We start from the raw sequence: 15907 nt of genomic DNA, 5'->3' as shown, positions 1-15907 counted from the left end.
CTGCGATGTGTACCCGCGTCATATGACGAAAGACGAACAGTGGCCCTGTGGCGCAACGGATAACGCGTCTGACTACGGATCAGAAGATTCCAGGTTCGAATCCTGGCAGGGTCGGCATTTTGTTAGTTGCGGGCGCGTAGCTAGGCAGTGCATTCGAATGTTTCCACCTGCGTGGAGTGCAATGTCAATCCTGAGCATCTCGCAGCTGCATCTCGAGACGATCGTGGTAAATATCGCTTCGTGCAAGCGTCAGCGTAGCGTCAGTCGAGCAAAGTCGAGACAAGTCAAGCTGAGAGATGTTGCACAGTTAATTAAACGGTACGCGACGCTGACAACGCTTTTCCAAGTATCCCACGTCACGCAGCAGAGTGGCGCAGTGGAAGCGTGCTGGGCCCATAACCCAGAGGTCCGTGGATCGAAACCACGCTCTGCTAAAATTATTCCTTTTCTTGTGTGCTTCGAGCTCGATCATTAAGCCTGGGGTGCGCTGACCCAGCGTCAACAGCAAACCCTGTAAGTTCTGAAACGATGACGACGTCGTGTGGAGAATACGAGAAACACTTCCTAAGACGCAGAGTTTCTTACGATTCTGCAGCAACTACATTTCTCGATCACAACGTTAATGTCCTATCGGGCCACACGTGCAACTTTCGCGATATAAAAATCGCACCTCCCCGGCGGGGAATCGAACCCCGGTCTCCCGCGTGACAGGCGGGGATACTAACCACTATACTACCGAGGAATACGCAAACGACACGCACAACGCACGCACACTTATTCTTCTCAAGTAGGTGATTCATCTCAAATCTAGCGTCCCGATGCTTTCAGAGTCAGCTGCTACGAAATAAAAGTATGCCCCAGGTGAGGCTCGAACTCACAACCCCGGCATTGCTCACGGCTACTGCCTTATAAGTACCGTGCGCTAACCAATTGCGCCACTGGGGCTACAGCAGGGTGCTTTCAGTTAGCGGTATTTGCTTTGCTGCCAACCTGTTGTGGCTACAGACCCATCATACGACCGTCACCTGCGGCCATACTGCGACTTTAGCACCTGGCTACGGATGCTTCATACGATTCTTGTTTCATATGCTACACTTACAAGCATATCAACCGCTTGTCATCACCGAAAAATTGCAGAAAAACGCGCGCCTTGCCTTCTGCTACCTGTCCAACAGCGAGGGCAGATGTGTGGCAAGCTCTAAGCTATGCAGGCGCACCGTGGCCGAGCAGCTGGAGGAGAGATGCCTTCCTTGGCAGCTCCCTGCAGAGTGCGGAAGACCAGAGTGGCCGCGCCGCCGTTGTCAGTGGACGACACGCAGTTGCCGAGCCACGGAGAACACGTTGCTCTGCGATGTGTACCCGCGTCATATGACGAAAGACGAACAGTGGCCCTGTGGCGCAACGGATAACGCGTCTGACTACGGATCAGAAGATTCCAGGTTCGAATCCTGGCAGGGTCGGCATTTTGTTAGTTGCGGGCGCGTAGCTAGGCAGTGCATTCGAATGTTTCCACCTGCGTGGAGTGCAATGTCAATCCTGAGCATCTCGCAGCTGCATCTCGAGACGATCGTGGTAAATATCGCTTCGTGCAAGCGTCAGCGTAGCGTCAGTCGAGCAAAGTCGAGACAAGTCAAGCTGAGAGATGTTGCACAGTTAATTAAACGGTACGCGACGCTGACAACGCTTTTCCAAGTATCCCACGTCACGCAGCAGAGTGGCGCAGTGGAAGCGTGCTGGGCCCATAACCCAGAGGTCCGTGGATCGAAACCACGCTCTGCTAAAATTATTCCTTTTCTTGTGTGCTTCGAGCTCGATCATTAAGCCTGGGGTGCGCTGACCCAGCGTCAACAGCAAACCCTGTAAGTTCTGAAACGATGACGACGTCGTGTGGAGAATACGAGAAACACTTCCTAAGACGCAGAGTTTCTTACGATTCTGCAGCAACTACATTTCTCGATCACAACGTTAATGTCCTATCGGGCCACACGTGCAACTTTCGCGATATAAAAATCGCACCTCCCCGGCGGGGAATCGAACCCCGGTCTCCCGCGTGACAGGCGGGGATACTAACCACTATACTACCGAGGAATACGCAAACGACACGCACAACGCACGCACACTTATTCTTCTCAAGTAGGTGATTCATCTCAAATCTAGCGTCCCGATGCTTTCAGAGTCAGCTGCTACGAAATAAAAGTATGCCCCAGGTGAGGCTCGAACTCACAACCCCGGCATTGCTCACGGCTACTGCCTTATAAGTACCGTGCGCTAACCAATTGCGCCACTGGGGCTACAGCAGGGTGCTTTCAGTTAGCGGTATTTGCTGTGCTGCCAACCTGTTGTGGCTACAGACCCATCATACGACCGTCACCTGCGGCCATACTGCGACTTTAGCACCTGGCTACGGATGCTTCATACGATTCTTGTTTCATATGCTACACTTACAAGCATATCAACCGCTTGTCATCACCGAAAAATTGCAGAAAAACGCGCGCCTTGCCTTCTGCTACCTGTCCAACAGCGAGGGCAGATGTGTGGCAAGCTCTAAGCTATGCAGGCGCACCGTGGCCGAGCAGCTGGAGGAGAGATGCCTTCCTTGGCAGCTCCCTGCAGAGTGCGGAAGACCAGAGTGGCCGCGCGCCGTTGTCAGTGGACGACACGCAGTTGCCGAGCCACGGAGAACACGTTGCTCTGCGATGTGTACCCGCGTCATATGACGAAAGACGAACAGTGGCCCTGTGGCGCAACGGATAACGCGTCTGACTACGGATCAGAAGATTCCAGGTTCGAATCTTGGCAGGGTCGGCATTTTGTTAGTTGCGGGCGCGTAGCTAGGCAGTGCATTCGAATGTTTCCACCTGCGTGGAGTGCAATGTCAATCCTGAGCATCTCGCAGCTGCATCTCGAGACGATCGTGGTAAATATCGCTTCGTGCAAGCGTCAGCGTAGCGTCAGTCGAGCAAAGTCGAGACAAGTCAAGCTGAGAGATGTTGCACAGTTAATTAAACGGTACGCGACGCTGACAACGCTTTTCCAAGTATCCCACGTCACGCAGCAGAGTGGCGCAGTGGAAGCGTGCTGGGCCCATAACCCAGAGGTCCGTGGATCGAAACCACGCTCTGCTAAAATTATTCCTTTTCTTGTGTGCTTCGAGCTCGATCATTAAGCCTGGGGTGCGCTGACCCAGCGTCAACAGCAAACCCTGTAAGTTCTGAAACGATGACGACGTCGTGTGGAGAATACGAGAAACACTTCCTAAGACGCAGAGTTTCTTGCGATTCTGCAGCAACTACATTTCTCGATCACAACGTTAATGTCCTATCGGGCCACACGTGCAACTTTCGCGATATAAAAATCGCACCTCCCCGGCGGGGAATCGAACCCCGGTCTCCCGCGTGACAGGCGGGGATACTAACCACTATACTACCGAGGAATACGCAAACGACACGCACAACGCACGCACACTTATTCTTCTCAAGTAGGTGATTCATCTCAAATCTAGCGTCCCGATGCTTTCAGAGTCAGCTGCTACGAAATAAAAGTATGCCCCAGGTGAGGCTCGAACTCACAACCCCGGCATTGCTCACGGCTACTGCCTTATAAGTACCGTGCGCTAACCAATTGCGCCACTGGGGCTACAGCAGGGTGCTTTCAGTTAGCGGTATTTGCTTTGCTGCCAACCTGTTGTGGCTACAGACCCATCATACGACCGTCACCTGCGGCCATACTGCGACTTTAGCACCTGGCTACGGATGCTTCATACGATTCTTGTTTCATATGCTACACTTACAAGCATATCAACCGCTTGTCATCACCGAAAAATTGCAGAAAAACGCGCGCCTTGCCTTCTGCTACCTGTCCAACAGCGAGGGCAGATGTGTGGCAAGCTCTAAGCTATGCAGGCGCACCGTGGCCGAGCAGCTGGAGGAGAGATGCCTTCCTTGGCAGCTCCCTGCAGAGTGCGGAAGACCAGAGTGGCCGCGCCGCCGTTGTCAGTGGACGACACGCAGTTGCCGAGCCACGGAGAACACGTTGCTCTGCGATGTGTACCCGCGTCATATGACGAAAGACGAACAGTGGCCCTGTGGCGCAACGGATAACGCGTCTGACTACGGATCAGAAGATTCCAGGTTCGAATCTTGGCAGGGTCGGCATTTTGTTAGTTGCGGGCGCGTAGCTAGGCAGTGCATTCGAATGTTTCCACCTGCGTGGAGTGCAATGTCAATCCTGAGCATCTCGCAGCTGCATCTCGAGACGATCGTGGTAAATATCGCTTCGTGCAAGCGTCAGCGTAGCGTCAGTCGAGCAAAGTCGAGACAAGTCAAGCTGAGAGATGTTGCACAGTTAATTAAACGGTACGCGACGCTGACAACGCTTTTCCAAGTATCCCACGTCACGCAGCAGAGTGGCGCAGTGGAAGCGTGCTGGGCCCATAACCCAGAGGTCCGTGGATCGAAACCACGCTCTGCTAAAATTATTCCTTTTCTTGTGTGCTTCGAGCTCGATCATTAAGCCTGGGGTGCGCTGACCCAGCGTCAACAGCAAACCCTGTAAGTTCTGAAACGATGACGACGTCGTGTGGAGAATACGAGAAACACTTCCTAAGACGCAGAGTTTCTTACGATTCTGCAGCAACTACATTTCTCGATCACAACGTTAATGTCCTATCGGGCCACACGTGCAACTTTCGCGATATAAAAATCGCACCTCCCCGGCGGGGAATCGAACCCCGGTCTCCCGCGTGACAGGCGGGGATACTAACCACTATACTACCGAGGAATACGCAAACGACACGCACAACGCACGCACACTTATTCTTCTCAAGTAGGTGATTCATCTCAAATCTAGCGTCCCGATGCTTTCAGAGTCAGCTGCTACGAAATAAAAGTATGCCCCAGGTGAGGCTCGAACTCACAACCCCGGCATTGCTCACGGCTACTGCCTTATAAGTACCGTGCGCTAACCAATTGCGCCACTGGGGCTACAGCAGGGTGCTTTCAGTTAGCGGTATTTGCTGTGCTGCCAACCTGTTGTGGCTACAGACCCATCATACGACCGTCACCTGCGGCCATACTGCGACTTTAGCACCTGGCTACGGATGCTTCATACGATTCTTGTTTCATATGCTACACTTACAAGCATATCAACCGCTTGTCATCACCGAAACATTGCAGAAAAACGCGCGCCTTGCCTTCTGCTACCTGTCCAACAGCGAGGGCAGATGTGTGGCAAGCTCTAAGCTATGCAGGCGCACCGTGGCCGAGCAGCTGGAGGAGAGATGCCTTCCTTGGCAGCTCCCTGCAGAGTGCGGAAGACCAGAGTGGCCGCGCCGCCGTTGTCAGTGGACGACACGCAGTTGCCGAGCCACGGAGAACACGTTGCTCTGCGATGTGTACCCGCGTCATATGACGAAAGACGAACAGTGGCCCTGTGGCGCAACGGATAACGCGTCTGACTACGGATCAGAAGATTCCAGGTTCGAATCTTGGCAGGGTCGGCATTTTGTTAGTTGCGGGCGCGTAGCTAGGCAGTGCATTCGAATGTTTCCACCTGCGTGGAGTGCAATGTCAATCCTGAGCATCTCGCAGCTGCATCTCGAGACGATCGTGGTAAATATCGCTTCGTGCAAGCGTCAGCGTAGCGTCAGTCGAGCAAAGTCGAGACAAGTCAAGCTGAGAGATGTTGCACAGTTAATTAAACGGTACGCGACGCTGACAACGCTTTTCCAAGTATCCCACGTCACGCAGCAGAGTGGCGCAGTGGAAGCGTGCTGGGCCCATAACCCAGAGGTCCGTGGATCGAAACCACGCTCTGCTAAAATTATTCCTTTTCTTGTGTGCTTCGAGCTCGATCATTAAGCCTGGGGTGCGCTGACCCAGCGTCAACAGCAAACCCTGTAAGTTCTGAAACGATGACGACGTCGTGTGGAGAATACGAGAAACACTTCCTAAGACGCAGAGTTTCTTACGATTCTGCAGCAACTACATTTCTCGATCACAACGTTAATGTCCTATCGGGCCACACGTGCAACTTTCGCGATATAAAAATCGCACCTCCCCGGCGGGGAATCGAACCCCGGTCTCCCGCGTGACAGGCGGGGATACTAACCACTATACTACCGAGGAATACGCAAACGACACGCACAACGCACGCACACTTATTCTTCTCAAGTAGGTGATTCATCTCAAATCTAGCGTCCCGATGCTTTCAGAGTCAGCTGCTACGAAATAAAAGTATGCCCCAGGTGAGGCTCGAACTCACAACCCCGGCATTGCTCACGGCTACTGCCTTATAAGTACCGTGCGCTAACCAATTGCGCCACTGGGGCTACAGCAGGGTGCTTTCAGTTAGCGGTATTTGCTGTGCTGCCAACCTGTTGTGGCTACAGACCCATCATACGACCGTCACCTGCGGCCATACTGCGACTTTAGCACCTGGCTACGGATGCTTCATACGATTCTTGTTTCATATGCTACACTTACAAGCATATCAACCGCTTGTCATCACCGAAACATTGCAGAAAAACGCGCGCCTTGCCTTCTGCTACCTGTCCAACAGCGAGGGCAGATGTGTGGCAAGCTCTAAGCTATGCAGGCGCACCGTGGCCGAGCAGCTGGAGGAGAGATGCCTTCCTTGGCAGCTCCCTGCAGAGTGCGGAAGACCAGAGTGGCCGCGCCGCCGTTGTCAGTGGACGACACGCAGTTGCCGAGCCACGGAGAACACGTTGCTCTGCGATGTGTACCCGCGTCATATGACGAAAGACGAACAGTGGCCCTGTGGCGCAACGGATAACGCGTCTGACTACGGATCAGAAGATTCCAGGTTCGAATCTTGGCAGGGTCGGCATTTTGTTAGTTGCGGGCGCGTAGCTAGGCAGTGCATTCGAATGTTTCCACCTGCGTGGAGTGCAATGTCAATCCTGAGCATCTCGCAGCTGCATCTCGAGACGATCGTGGTAAATATCGCTTCGTGCAAGCGTCAGCGTAGCGTCAGTCGAGCAAAGTCGAGACAAGTCAAGCTGAGAGATGTTGCACAGTTAATTAAACGGTACGCGACGCTGACAACGCTTTTCCAAGTATCCCACGTCACGCAGCAGAGTGGCGCAGTGGAAGCGTGCTGGGCCCATAACCCAGAGGTCCGTGGATCGAAACCACGCTCTGCTAAAATTATTCCTTTTCTTGTGTGCTTCGAGCTCGATCATTAAGCCTGGGGTGCGCTGACCCAGCGTCAACAGCAAACCCTGTAAGTTCTGAAACGATGACGACGTCGTGTGGAGAATACGAGAAACACTTCCTAAGACGCAGAGTTTCTTACGATTCTGCAGCAACTACATTTCTCGATCACAACGTTAATGTCCTATCGGGCCACACGTGCAACTTTCGCGATATAAAAATCGCACCTCCCCGGCGGGGAATCGAACCCCGGTCTCCCGCGTGACAGGCGGGGATACTAACCACTATACTACCGAGGAATACGCAAACGACACGCACAACGCACGCACACTTATTCTTCTCAAGTAGGTGATTCATCTCAAATCTAGCGTCCCGATGCTTTCAGAGTCAGCTGCTACGAAATAAAAGTATGCCCCAGGTGAGGCTCGAACTCACAACCCCGGCATTGCTCACGGCTACTGCCTTATAAGTACCGTGCGCTAACCAATTGCGCCACTGGGGCTACAGCAGGGTGCTTTCAGTTAGCGGTATTTGCTTTGCTGCCAACCTGTTGTGGCTACAGACCCATCATACGACCGTCACCTGCGGCCATACTGCGACTTTAGCACCTGGCTACGGATGCTTCATACGATTCTTGTTTCATATGCTACACTTACAAGCATATCAACCGCTTGTCATCACCGAAAAATTGCAGAAAAACGCGCGCCTTGCCTTCTGCTACCTGTCCAACAGCGAGGGCAGATGTGTGGCAAGCTCTAAGCTATGCAGGCGCACCGTGGCCGAGCAGCTGGAGGAGAGATGCCTTCCTTGGCAGCTCCCTGCAGAGTGCGGAAGACCAGAGTGGCCGCGCCGCCGTTGTCAGTGGACGACACGCAGTTGCCGAGCCACGGAGAACACGTTGCTCTGCGATGTGTACCCGCGTCATATGACGAAAGACGAACAGTGGCCCTGTGGCGCAACGGATAACGCGTCTGACTACGGATCAGAAGATTCCAGGTTCGAATCCTGGCAGGGTCGGCATTTTGTTAGTTGCGGGCGCGTAGCTAGGCAGTGCATTCGAATGTTTCCACCTGCGTGGAGTGCAATGTCAATCCTGAGCATCTCGCAGCTGCATCTCGAGACGATCGTGGTAAATATCGCTTCGTGCAAGCGTCAGCGTAGCGTCAGTCGAGCAAAGTCGAGACAAGTCAAGCTGAGAGATGTTGCACAGTTAATTAAACGGTACGCGACGCTGACAACGCTTTTCCAAGTATCCCACGTCACGCAGCAGAGTGGCGCAGTGGAAGCGTGCTGGGCCCATAACCCAGAGGTCCGTGGATCGAAACCACGCTCTGCTAAAATTATTCCTTTTCTTGTGTGCTTCGAGCTCGATCATTAAGCCTGGGGTGCGCTGACCCAGCGTCAACAGCAAACCCTGTAAGTTCTGAAACGATGACGACGTCGTGTGGAGAATACGAGAAACACTTCCTAAGACGCAGAGTTTCTTGCGATTCTGCAGCAACTACATTTCTCGATCACAACGTTAATGTCCTATCGGGCCACACGTGCAACTTTCGCGATATAAAAATCGCACCTCCCCGGCGGGGAATCGAACCCCGGTCTCCCGCGTGACAGGCGGGGATACTAACCACTATACTACCGAGGAATACGCAAACGACACGCACAACGCACGCACACTTATTCTTCTCAAGTAGGTGATTCATCTCAAATCTAGCGTCCCGATGCTTTCAGAGTCAGCTGCTACGAAATAAAAGTATGCCCCAGGTGAGGCTCGAACTCACAACCCCGGCATTGCTCACGGCTACTGCCTTATAAGTACCGTGCGCTAACCAATTGCGCCACTGGGGCTACAGCAGGGTGCTTTCAGTTAGCGGTATTTGCTTTGCTGCCAACCTGTTGTGGCTACAGACCCATCATACGACCGTCACCTGCGGCCATACTGCGACTTTAGCACCTGGCTACGGATGCTTCATACGATTCTTGTTTCATATGCTACACTTACAAGCATATCAACCGCTTGTCATCACCGAAAAATTGCAGAAAAACGCGCGCCTTGCCTTCTGCTACCTGTCCAACAGCGAGGGCAGATGTGTGGCAAGCTCTAAGCTATGCAGGCGCACCGTGGCCGAGCAGCTGGAGGAGAGATGCCTTCCTTGGCAGCTCCCTGCAGAGTGCGGAAGACCAGAGTGGCCGCGCCGCCGTTGTCAGTGGACGACACGCAGTTGCCGAGCCACGGAGAACACGTTGCTCTGCGATGTGTACCCGCGTCATATGACGAAAGACGAACAGTGGCCCTGTGGCGCAACGGATAACGCGTCTGACTACGGATCAGAAGATTCCAGGTTCGAATCCTGGCAGGGTCGGCATTTTGTTAGTTGCGGGCGCGTAGCTAGGCAGTGCATTCGAATGTTTCCACCTGCGTGGAGTGCAATGTCAATCCTGAGCATCTCGCAGCTGCATCTCGAGACGATCGTGGTAAATATCGCTTCGTGCAAGCGTCAGCGTAGCGTCAGTCGAGCAAAGTCGAGACAAGTCAAGCTGAGAGATGTTGCACAGTTAATTAAACGGTACGCGACGCTGACAACGCTTTTCCAAGTATCCCACGTCACGCAGCAGAGTGGCGCAGTGGAAGCGTGCTGGGCCCATAACCCAGAGGTCCGTGGATCGAAACCACGCTCTGCTAAAATTATTCCTTTTCTTGTGTGCTTCGAGCTCGATCATTAAGCCTGGGGTGCGCTGACCCAGCGTCAACAGCAAACCCTGTAAGTTCTGAAACGATGACGACGTCGTGTGGAGAATACGAGAAACACTTCCTAAGACGCAGAGTTTCTTACGATTCTGCAGCAACTACATTTCTCGATCACAACGTTAATGTCCTATCGGGCCACACGTGCAACTTTCGCGATATAAAAATCGCACCTCCCCGGCGGGGAATCGAACCCCGGTCTCCCGCGTGACAGGCGGGGATACTAACCACTATACTACCGAGGAATACGCAAACGACACGCACAACGCACGCACACTTATTCTTCTCAAGTAGGTGATTCATCTCAAATCTAGCGTCCCGATGCTTTCAGAGTCAGCTGCTACGAAATAAAAGTATGCCCCAGGTGAGGCTCGAACTCACAACCCCGGCATTGCTCACGGCTACTGCCTTATAAGTACCGTGCGCTAACCAATTGCGCCACTGGGGCTACAGCAGGGTGCTTTCAGTTAGCGGTATTTGCTTTGCTGCCAACCTGTTGTGGCTACAGACCCATCATACGACCGTCACCTGCGGCCATACTGCGACTTTAGCACCTGGCTACGGATGCTTCATACGATTCTTGTTTCATATGCTACACTTACAAGCATATCAACCGCTTGTCATCACCGAAAAATTGCAGAAAAACGCGCGCCTTGCCTTCTGCTACCTGTCCAACAGCGAGGGCAGATGTGTGGCAAGCTCTAAGCTATGCAGGCGCACCGTGGCCGAGCAGCTGGAGGAGAGATGCCTTCCTTGGCAGCTCCCTGCAGAGTGCGGAAGACCAGAGTGGCCGCGCCGCCGTTGTCAGTGGACGACACGCAGTTGCCGAGCCACGGAGAACACGTTGCTCTGCGATGTGTACCCGCGTCATATGACGAAAGACGAACAGTGGCCCTGTGGCGCAACGGATAACGCGTCTGACTACGGATCAGAAGATTCCAGGTTCGAATCCTGGCAGGGTCGGCATTTTGTTAGTTGCGGGCGCGTAGCTAGGCAGTGCATTCGAATGTTTCCACCTGCGTGGAGTGCAATGTCAATCCTGAGCATCTCGCAGCTGCATCTCGAGACGATCGTGGTAAATATCGCTTCGTGCAAGCGTCAGCGTAGCGTCAGTCGAGCAAAGTCGAGACAAGTCAAGCTGAGAGATGTTGCACAGTTAATTAAACGGTACGCGACGCTGACAACGCTTTTCCAAGTATCCCACGTCACGCAGCAGAGTGGCGCAGTGGAAGCGTGCTGGGCCCATAACCCAGAGGTCCGTGGATCGAAACCACGCTCTGCTAAAATTATTCCTTTTCTTGTGTGCTTCGAGCTCGATCATTAAGCCTGGGGTGCGCTGACCCAGCGTCAACAGCAAACCCTGTAAGTTCTGAAACGATGACGACGTCGTGTGGAGAATACGAGAAACACTTCCTAAGACGCAGAGTTTCTTGCGATTCTGCAGCAACTACATTTCTCGATCACAACGTTAATGTCCTATCGGGCCACACGTGCAACTTTCGCGATATAAAAATCGCACCTCCCCGGCGGGGAATCGAACCCCGGTCTCCCGCGTGACAGGCGGGGATACTAACCACTATACTACCGAGGAATACGCAAACGACACGCACAACGCACGCACACTTATTCTTCTCAAGTAGGTGATTCATCTCAAATCTAGCGTCCCGATGCTTTCAGAGTCAGCTGCTACGAAATAAAAGTATGCCCCAGGTGAGGCTCGAACTCACAACCCCGGCATTGCTCACGGCTACTGCCTTATAAGTACCGTGCGCTAACCAATTGCGCCACTGGGGCTACAGCAGGGTGCTTTCAGTTAGCGGTATTTGCTTTGCTGCCAACCTGTTGTGGCTACAGACCCATCATACGACCGTCACCTGCGGCCATACTGCGACTTTAGCACCTGGCTACGGATGCTTCATACGATTCTTGTTTCATATGCTACACTTACAAGCATATCAACCGCTTGTCATCACCGAAAAATTGCAGAAAAACGCGCGCCTTGCCTTCTGCTACCTGTCCAACAGCGAGGGCAGATGTGTGGCAAGCTCTAAGCTATGCAGGCGCACCGTGGCCGAGCAGCTGGAGGAGAGATGCCTTCCTTGGCAGCTCCCTGCAGAGTGCGGAAGACCAGAGTGGCCGCGCCGCCGTTGTCAGTGGACGACACGCAGTTGCCGAGCCACGGAGAACACGTTGCTCTGCGATGTGTACCCGCGTCATATGACGAAAGACGAACAGTGGCCCTGTGGCGCAACGGATAACGCGTCTGACTACGGATCAGAAGATTCCAGGTTCGAATCCTGGCAGGGTCGGCATTTTGTTAGTTGCGGGCGCGTAGCTAGGCAGTGCATTCGAATGTTTCCACCTGCGTGGAGTGCAATGTCAATCCTGAGCATCTCGCAGCTGCATCTCGAGACGATCGTGGTAAATATCGCTTCGTGCAAGCGTCAGCGTAGCGTCAGTCGAGCAAAGTCGAGACAAGTCAAGCTGAGAGATGTTGCACAGTTAATTAAACGGTACGCGACGCTGACAACGCTTTTCCAAGTATCCCACGTCACGCAGCAGAGTGGCGCAGTGGAAGCGTGCTGGGCCCATAACCCAGAGGTCCGTGGATCGAAACCACGCTCTGCTAAAATTATTCCTTTTCTTGTGTGCTTCGAGCTCGATCATTAAGCCTGGGGTGCGCTGACCCAGCGTCAACAGCAAACCCTGTAAGTTCTGAAACGATGACGACGTCGTGTGGAGAATACGAGAAACACTTCCTAAGACGCAGAGTTTCTTGCGATTCTGCAGCAACTACATTTCTCGATCACAACGTTAATGTCCTATCGGGCCACACGTGCAACTTTCGCGATATAAAAATCGCACCTCCCCGGCGGGGAATCGAACCCCGGTCTCCCGCGTGACAGGCGGGGATACTAACCACTATACTACCGAGGAATACGCGAACGACACGCACAACGCACGCACACTTATTCTTCTCAAGTAGGTGATTCATCTCAAATCTAGCGTCCCGATGCTTTCAGAGTCAGCTGCTACGAAATAAAAGTATGCCCCAGGTGAGGCTCGAACTCACAACCCCGGCATTGCTCACGGCTACTGCCTTATAAGTACCGTGCGCTAACCAATTGCGCCACTGGGGCTACAGCAGGGTGCTTTCAGTTAGCGGTATTTGCTTTGCTGCCAACCTGTTGTGGCTACAGACCCATCATACGACCGTCACCTGCGGCCATACTGCGACTTTAGCACCTGGCTACGGATGCTTCATACGATTCTTGTTTCATATGCTACACTTACAAGCATATCAACCGCTTGTCATCACCGAAAAATTGCAGAAAAACGCGCGCCTTGCCTTCTGCTACCTGTCCAACAGCGAGGGCAGATGTGTGGCAAGCTCTAAGCTATGCAGGCGCACCGTGGCCGAGCAGCTGGAGGAGAGATGCCTTCCTTGGCAGCTCCCTGCAGAGTGCGGAAGACCAGAGTGGCCGCGCCGCCGTTGTCAGTGGACGACACGCAGTTGCCGAGCCACGGAGAACACGTTGCTCTGCGATGTGTACCCGCGTCATATGACGAAAGACGAACAGTGGCCCTGTGGCGCAACGGATAACGCGTCTGACTACGGATCAGAAGATTCCAGGTTCGAATCCTGGCAGGGTCGGCATTTTGTTAGTTGCGGGCGCGTAGCTAGGCAGTGCATTCGAATGTTTCCACCTGCGTGGAGTGCAATGTCAATCCTGAGCATCTCGCAGCTGCATCTCGAGACGATCGTGGTAAATATCGCTTCGTGCAAGCGTCAGCGTAGCGTCAGTCGAGCAAAGTCGAGACAAGTCAAGCTGAGAGATGTTGCACAGTTAATTAAACGGTACGCGACGCTGACAACGCTTTTCCAAGTATCCCACGTCACGCAGCAGAGTGGCGCAGTGGAAGCGTGCTGGGCCCATAACCCAGAGGTCCGTGGATCGAAACCACGCTCTGCTAAAATTATTCCTTTTCTTGTGTGCTTCGAGCTCGATCATTAAGCCTGGGGTGCGCTGACCCAGCGTCAACAGCAAACCCTGTAAGTTCTGAAACGATGACGACGTCGTGTGGAGAATACGAGAAACACTTCCTAAGACGCAGAGTTTCTTGCGATTCTGCAGCAACTACATTTCTCGATCACAACGTTAATGTCCTATCGGGCCACACGTGCAACTTTCGCGATATAAAAATCGCACCTCCCCGGCGGGGAATCGAACCCCGGTCTCCCGCGTGACAGGCGGGGATACTAACCACTATACTACCGAGGAATACGCAAACGACACGCACAACGCACGCACACTTATTCTTCTCAAGTAGGTGATTCATCTCAAATCTAGCGTCCCGATGCTTTCAGAGTCAGCTGCTACGAAATAAAAGTATGCCCCAGGTGAGGCTCGAACTCACAACCCCGGCATTGCTCACGGCTACTGCCTTATAAGTACCGTGCGCTAACCAATTGCGCCACTGGGGCTACAGCAGGGTGCTTTCAGTTAGCGGTATTTGCTTTGCTGCCAACCTGTTGTGGCTACAGACCCATCATACGACCGTCACCTGCGGCCATACTGCGACTTTAGCACCTGGCTACGGATGCTTCATACGATTCTTGTTTCATATGCTACACTTACAAGCATATCAACCGCTTGTCATCACCGAAAAATTGCAGAAAAACGCGCGCCTTGCCTTCTGCTACCTGTCCAACAGCGAGGGCAGATGTGTGGCAAGCTCTAAGCTATGCAGGCGCACCGTGGCCGAGCAGCTGGAGGAGAGATGCCTTCCTTGGCAGCTCCCTGCAGAGTGCGGAAGACCAGAGTGGCCGCGCCGCCGTTGTCAGTGGACGACACGCAGTTGCCGAGCCACGGAGAACACGTTGCTCTGCGATGTGTACCCGCGTCATATGACGAAAGACGAACAGTGGCCCTGTGGCGCAACGGATAACGCGTCTGACTACGGATCAGAAGATTCCAGGTTCGAATCCTGGCAGGGTCGGCATTTTGTTAGTTGCGGGCGCGTAGCTAGACAGTGCATTCGAATGTTTCCACCTGCGTGGAGTGCAATGTCAATCCTGAGCATCTCGCAGCTGCATCTCGAGACGATCGTGGTAAATATCGCTTCGTGCAAGCGTCAGCGTAGCGTCAGTCGAGCAAAGTCGAGACAAGTCAAGCTGAGAGATGTTGCACAGTTAATTAAACGGTACGCGACGCTGACAACGCTTTTCCAAGTATCCCACGTCACGCAGCAGAGTGGCGCAGTGGAAGCGTGCTGGGCCCATAACCCAGAGGTCCGTGGATCGAAACCACGCTCTGCTAAAATTATTCCTTTTCTTGTGTGCTTCGAGCTCGATCATTAAGCCTGGGGTGCGCTGACCCAGCGTCAACAGCAAACCCTGTAAGTTCTGAAACGATGACGACGTCGTGTGGAGAATACGAGAAACACTTCCTAAGACGCAGAGTTTCTTGCGATTCTGCAGCAACTACATTTCTCGATCACAACGTTAATGTCCTATCGGGCCACACGTGCAACTTTCGCGATATAAAAATCGCACCTCCCCGGCGGGGAATCGAACCCCGGTCTCCCGCGTGACAGGCGGGGATACTAACCACTATACTACCGAGGAATACGCAAACGACACGCACAACGCACGCACACTTATTCTTCTCAAGTAGGTGATTCATCTCAAATCTAGCGTCCCGATGCTTTCAGAGTCAGCTGCTACGAAATAAAAGTATGCCCCAGGTGAGGCTCGAACTCACAACCCCGGCATTGCTCACGGCTACTGCCTTATAAGTACCGTGCGCTAACCAATTGCGCCACTGGGGCTACAGCAGGGTGCTTTCAGTTAGCGGTATTTGCTTTGCTGCCAACCTGTTGTGGCTACAGACCCATCATACGACCGTCACCTGCGGCCATACTGCGACTTTAGCACCTGGCTACGGATGCTTCATACGATTCTTGTTTCATATGCTACACTTACAAG

The 15907-nt window shown here is 53.2% G+C and overlaps 48 non-coding genes across 48 annotated transcripts; 24 read left to right on the top strand and 24 right to left on the bottom strand.

The window, feature by feature from the left end:
- Positions 1-41: 41 nt before the first annotated feature.
- Positions 42-114, top strand: Trnar-acg (transfer RNA arginine (anticodon ACG)). The gene has a single exon. It is a non-coding gene; the product is annotated as a tRNA-Arg (tRNA).
- A 248-nt stretch (positions 115-362) lies between these two features.
- On the top strand, positions 363-434 carry Trnam-cau (transfer RNA methionine (anticodon CAU)). Its single transcript has one exon. It is a non-coding gene; the product is annotated as a tRNA-Met (tRNA).
- Positions 435-670: 236 nt separating this feature from the next.
- On the bottom strand, positions 671-742 carry Trnad-guc (transfer RNA aspartic acid (anticodon GUC)). Its single transcript has one exon. It is a non-coding gene; the product is annotated as a tRNA-Asp (tRNA).
- Positions 743-853: 111 nt separating this feature from the next.
- On the bottom strand, positions 854-945 carry Trnai-uau (transfer RNA isoleucine (anticodon UAU)). Its single transcript is given in 2 exon segments — positions 854-889; positions 908-945. It is a non-coding gene; the product is annotated as a tRNA-Ile (tRNA).
- A 442-nt stretch (positions 946-1387) lies between these two features.
- Positions 1388-1460, top strand: Trnar-acg (transfer RNA arginine (anticodon ACG)). The gene has a single exon. It is a non-coding gene; the product is annotated as a tRNA-Arg (tRNA).
- A 248-nt stretch (positions 1461-1708) lies between these two features.
- On the top strand, positions 1709-1780 carry Trnam-cau (transfer RNA methionine (anticodon CAU)). Its single transcript has one exon. It is a non-coding gene; the product is annotated as a tRNA-Met (tRNA).
- Positions 1781-2016: 236 nt separating this feature from the next.
- Trnad-guc (transfer RNA aspartic acid (anticodon GUC)) lies at positions 2017-2088 on the bottom strand. The gene has a single exon. It is a non-coding gene; the product is annotated as a tRNA-Asp (tRNA).
- A 111-nt stretch (positions 2089-2199) lies between these two features.
- Trnai-uau (transfer RNA isoleucine (anticodon UAU)) lies at positions 2200-2291 on the bottom strand. Its single transcript is given in 2 exon segments — positions 2200-2235; positions 2254-2291. It is a non-coding gene; the product is annotated as a tRNA-Ile (tRNA).
- Positions 2292-2732: 441 nt separating this feature from the next.
- On the top strand, positions 2733-2805 carry Trnar-acg (transfer RNA arginine (anticodon ACG)). The gene has a single exon. It is a non-coding gene; the product is annotated as a tRNA-Arg (tRNA).
- A 248-nt stretch (positions 2806-3053) lies between these two features.
- Trnam-cau (transfer RNA methionine (anticodon CAU)) lies at positions 3054-3125 on the top strand. Its single transcript has one exon. It is a non-coding gene; the product is annotated as a tRNA-Met (tRNA).
- Positions 3126-3361: 236 nt separating this feature from the next.
- Trnad-guc (transfer RNA aspartic acid (anticodon GUC)) lies at positions 3362-3433 on the bottom strand. The gene has a single exon. It is a non-coding gene; the product is annotated as a tRNA-Asp (tRNA).
- A 111-nt stretch (positions 3434-3544) lies between these two features.
- Positions 3545-3636, bottom strand: Trnai-uau (transfer RNA isoleucine (anticodon UAU)). The gene is given in 2 exon segments: positions 3545-3580; positions 3599-3636. It is a non-coding gene; the product is annotated as a tRNA-Ile (tRNA).
- A 442-nt stretch (positions 3637-4078) lies between these two features.
- Trnar-acg (transfer RNA arginine (anticodon ACG)) lies at positions 4079-4151 on the top strand. The gene has a single exon. It is a non-coding gene; the product is annotated as a tRNA-Arg (tRNA).
- Positions 4152-4399: 248 nt separating this feature from the next.
- On the top strand, positions 4400-4471 carry Trnam-cau (transfer RNA methionine (anticodon CAU)). The gene has a single exon. It is a non-coding gene; the product is annotated as a tRNA-Met (tRNA).
- A 236-nt stretch (positions 4472-4707) lies between these two features.
- Trnad-guc (transfer RNA aspartic acid (anticodon GUC)) lies at positions 4708-4779 on the bottom strand. Its single transcript has one exon. It is a non-coding gene; the product is annotated as a tRNA-Asp (tRNA).
- Positions 4780-4890: 111 nt separating this feature from the next.
- On the bottom strand, positions 4891-4982 carry Trnai-uau (transfer RNA isoleucine (anticodon UAU)). Its single transcript is given in 2 exon segments — positions 4891-4926; positions 4945-4982. It is a non-coding gene; the product is annotated as a tRNA-Ile (tRNA).
- A 442-nt stretch (positions 4983-5424) lies between these two features.
- Trnar-acg (transfer RNA arginine (anticodon ACG)) lies at positions 5425-5497 on the top strand. The gene has a single exon. It is a non-coding gene; the product is annotated as a tRNA-Arg (tRNA).
- Positions 5498-5745: 248 nt separating this feature from the next.
- Positions 5746-5817, top strand: Trnam-cau (transfer RNA methionine (anticodon CAU)). The gene has a single exon. It is a non-coding gene; the product is annotated as a tRNA-Met (tRNA).
- Positions 5818-6053: 236 nt separating this feature from the next.
- On the bottom strand, positions 6054-6125 carry Trnad-guc (transfer RNA aspartic acid (anticodon GUC)). Its single transcript has one exon. It is a non-coding gene; the product is annotated as a tRNA-Asp (tRNA).
- A 111-nt stretch (positions 6126-6236) lies between these two features.
- On the bottom strand, positions 6237-6328 carry Trnai-uau (transfer RNA isoleucine (anticodon UAU)). Its single transcript is given in 2 exon segments — positions 6237-6272; positions 6291-6328. It is a non-coding gene; the product is annotated as a tRNA-Ile (tRNA).
- Positions 6329-6770: 442 nt separating this feature from the next.
- Positions 6771-6843, top strand: Trnar-acg (transfer RNA arginine (anticodon ACG)). The gene has a single exon. It is a non-coding gene; the product is annotated as a tRNA-Arg (tRNA).
- A 248-nt stretch (positions 6844-7091) lies between these two features.
- Trnam-cau (transfer RNA methionine (anticodon CAU)) lies at positions 7092-7163 on the top strand. Its single transcript has one exon. It is a non-coding gene; the product is annotated as a tRNA-Met (tRNA).
- A 236-nt stretch (positions 7164-7399) lies between these two features.
- Positions 7400-7471, bottom strand: Trnad-guc (transfer RNA aspartic acid (anticodon GUC)). The gene has a single exon. It is a non-coding gene; the product is annotated as a tRNA-Asp (tRNA).
- A 111-nt stretch (positions 7472-7582) lies between these two features.
- Positions 7583-7674, bottom strand: Trnai-uau (transfer RNA isoleucine (anticodon UAU)). The gene is given in 2 exon segments: positions 7583-7618; positions 7637-7674. It is a non-coding gene; the product is annotated as a tRNA-Ile (tRNA).
- A 442-nt stretch (positions 7675-8116) lies between these two features.
- Trnar-acg (transfer RNA arginine (anticodon ACG)) lies at positions 8117-8189 on the top strand. Its single transcript has one exon. It is a non-coding gene; the product is annotated as a tRNA-Arg (tRNA).
- A 248-nt stretch (positions 8190-8437) lies between these two features.
- Positions 8438-8509, top strand: Trnam-cau (transfer RNA methionine (anticodon CAU)). Its single transcript has one exon. It is a non-coding gene; the product is annotated as a tRNA-Met (tRNA).
- Positions 8510-8745: 236 nt separating this feature from the next.
- Positions 8746-8817, bottom strand: Trnad-guc (transfer RNA aspartic acid (anticodon GUC)). The gene has a single exon. It is a non-coding gene; the product is annotated as a tRNA-Asp (tRNA).
- A 111-nt stretch (positions 8818-8928) lies between these two features.
- Trnai-uau (transfer RNA isoleucine (anticodon UAU)) lies at positions 8929-9020 on the bottom strand. The gene is given in 2 exon segments: positions 8929-8964; positions 8983-9020. It is a non-coding gene; the product is annotated as a tRNA-Ile (tRNA).
- Positions 9021-9462: 442 nt separating this feature from the next.
- Trnar-acg (transfer RNA arginine (anticodon ACG)) lies at positions 9463-9535 on the top strand. The gene has a single exon. It is a non-coding gene; the product is annotated as a tRNA-Arg (tRNA).
- A 248-nt stretch (positions 9536-9783) lies between these two features.
- Positions 9784-9855, top strand: Trnam-cau (transfer RNA methionine (anticodon CAU)). Its single transcript has one exon. It is a non-coding gene; the product is annotated as a tRNA-Met (tRNA).
- A 236-nt stretch (positions 9856-10091) lies between these two features.
- On the bottom strand, positions 10092-10163 carry Trnad-guc (transfer RNA aspartic acid (anticodon GUC)). Its single transcript has one exon. It is a non-coding gene; the product is annotated as a tRNA-Asp (tRNA).
- Positions 10164-10274: 111 nt separating this feature from the next.
- Trnai-uau (transfer RNA isoleucine (anticodon UAU)) lies at positions 10275-10366 on the bottom strand. The gene is given in 2 exon segments: positions 10275-10310; positions 10329-10366. It is a non-coding gene; the product is annotated as a tRNA-Ile (tRNA).
- A 442-nt stretch (positions 10367-10808) lies between these two features.
- Trnar-acg (transfer RNA arginine (anticodon ACG)) lies at positions 10809-10881 on the top strand. Its single transcript has one exon. It is a non-coding gene; the product is annotated as a tRNA-Arg (tRNA).
- A 248-nt stretch (positions 10882-11129) lies between these two features.
- Trnam-cau (transfer RNA methionine (anticodon CAU)) lies at positions 11130-11201 on the top strand. The gene has a single exon. It is a non-coding gene; the product is annotated as a tRNA-Met (tRNA).
- Positions 11202-11437: 236 nt separating this feature from the next.
- On the bottom strand, positions 11438-11509 carry Trnad-guc (transfer RNA aspartic acid (anticodon GUC)). The gene has a single exon. It is a non-coding gene; the product is annotated as a tRNA-Asp (tRNA).
- Positions 11510-11620: 111 nt separating this feature from the next.
- On the bottom strand, positions 11621-11712 carry Trnai-uau (transfer RNA isoleucine (anticodon UAU)). The gene is given in 2 exon segments: positions 11621-11656; positions 11675-11712. It is a non-coding gene; the product is annotated as a tRNA-Ile (tRNA).
- A 442-nt stretch (positions 11713-12154) lies between these two features.
- Positions 12155-12227, top strand: Trnar-acg (transfer RNA arginine (anticodon ACG)). The gene has a single exon. It is a non-coding gene; the product is annotated as a tRNA-Arg (tRNA).
- A 248-nt stretch (positions 12228-12475) lies between these two features.
- On the top strand, positions 12476-12547 carry Trnam-cau (transfer RNA methionine (anticodon CAU)). The gene has a single exon. It is a non-coding gene; the product is annotated as a tRNA-Met (tRNA).
- A 236-nt stretch (positions 12548-12783) lies between these two features.
- Trnad-guc (transfer RNA aspartic acid (anticodon GUC)) lies at positions 12784-12855 on the bottom strand. The gene has a single exon. It is a non-coding gene; the product is annotated as a tRNA-Asp (tRNA).
- Positions 12856-12966: 111 nt separating this feature from the next.
- Trnai-uau (transfer RNA isoleucine (anticodon UAU)) lies at positions 12967-13058 on the bottom strand. The gene is given in 2 exon segments: positions 12967-13002; positions 13021-13058. It is a non-coding gene; the product is annotated as a tRNA-Ile (tRNA).
- Positions 13059-13500: 442 nt separating this feature from the next.
- On the top strand, positions 13501-13573 carry Trnar-acg (transfer RNA arginine (anticodon ACG)). Its single transcript has one exon. It is a non-coding gene; the product is annotated as a tRNA-Arg (tRNA).
- Positions 13574-13821: 248 nt separating this feature from the next.
- Trnam-cau (transfer RNA methionine (anticodon CAU)) lies at positions 13822-13893 on the top strand. Its single transcript has one exon. It is a non-coding gene; the product is annotated as a tRNA-Met (tRNA).
- Positions 13894-14129: 236 nt separating this feature from the next.
- Trnad-guc (transfer RNA aspartic acid (anticodon GUC)) lies at positions 14130-14201 on the bottom strand. The gene has a single exon. It is a non-coding gene; the product is annotated as a tRNA-Asp (tRNA).
- A 111-nt stretch (positions 14202-14312) lies between these two features.
- Positions 14313-14404, bottom strand: Trnai-uau (transfer RNA isoleucine (anticodon UAU)). Its single transcript is given in 2 exon segments — positions 14313-14348; positions 14367-14404. It is a non-coding gene; the product is annotated as a tRNA-Ile (tRNA).
- A 442-nt stretch (positions 14405-14846) lies between these two features.
- On the top strand, positions 14847-14919 carry Trnar-acg (transfer RNA arginine (anticodon ACG)). Its single transcript has one exon. It is a non-coding gene; the product is annotated as a tRNA-Arg (tRNA).
- Positions 14920-15167: 248 nt separating this feature from the next.
- Trnam-cau (transfer RNA methionine (anticodon CAU)) lies at positions 15168-15239 on the top strand. Its single transcript has one exon. It is a non-coding gene; the product is annotated as a tRNA-Met (tRNA).
- Positions 15240-15475: 236 nt separating this feature from the next.
- On the bottom strand, positions 15476-15547 carry Trnad-guc (transfer RNA aspartic acid (anticodon GUC)). Its single transcript has one exon. It is a non-coding gene; the product is annotated as a tRNA-Asp (tRNA).
- Positions 15548-15658: 111 nt separating this feature from the next.
- Positions 15659-15750, bottom strand: Trnai-uau (transfer RNA isoleucine (anticodon UAU)). Its single transcript is given in 2 exon segments — positions 15659-15694; positions 15713-15750. It is a non-coding gene; the product is annotated as a tRNA-Ile (tRNA).
- Between the last annotated feature and the right edge of the window lie 157 nt (positions 15751-15907).

The sequence above is a fragment of the Schistocerca cancellata genome, unplaced genomic scaffold (genome assembly GCF_023864275.1).
Source record: "Schistocerca cancellata isolate TAMUIC-IGC-003103 unplaced genomic scaffold, iqSchCanc2.1 HiC_scaffold_895, whole genome shotgun sequence".
In the NCBI taxonomy this organism is placed as follows: domain Eukaryota; kingdom Metazoa; phylum Arthropoda; class Insecta; order Orthoptera; family Acrididae; genus Schistocerca; species Schistocerca cancellata.
This window is presented reverse-complemented; position numbering and strand designations above follow the sequence as displayed.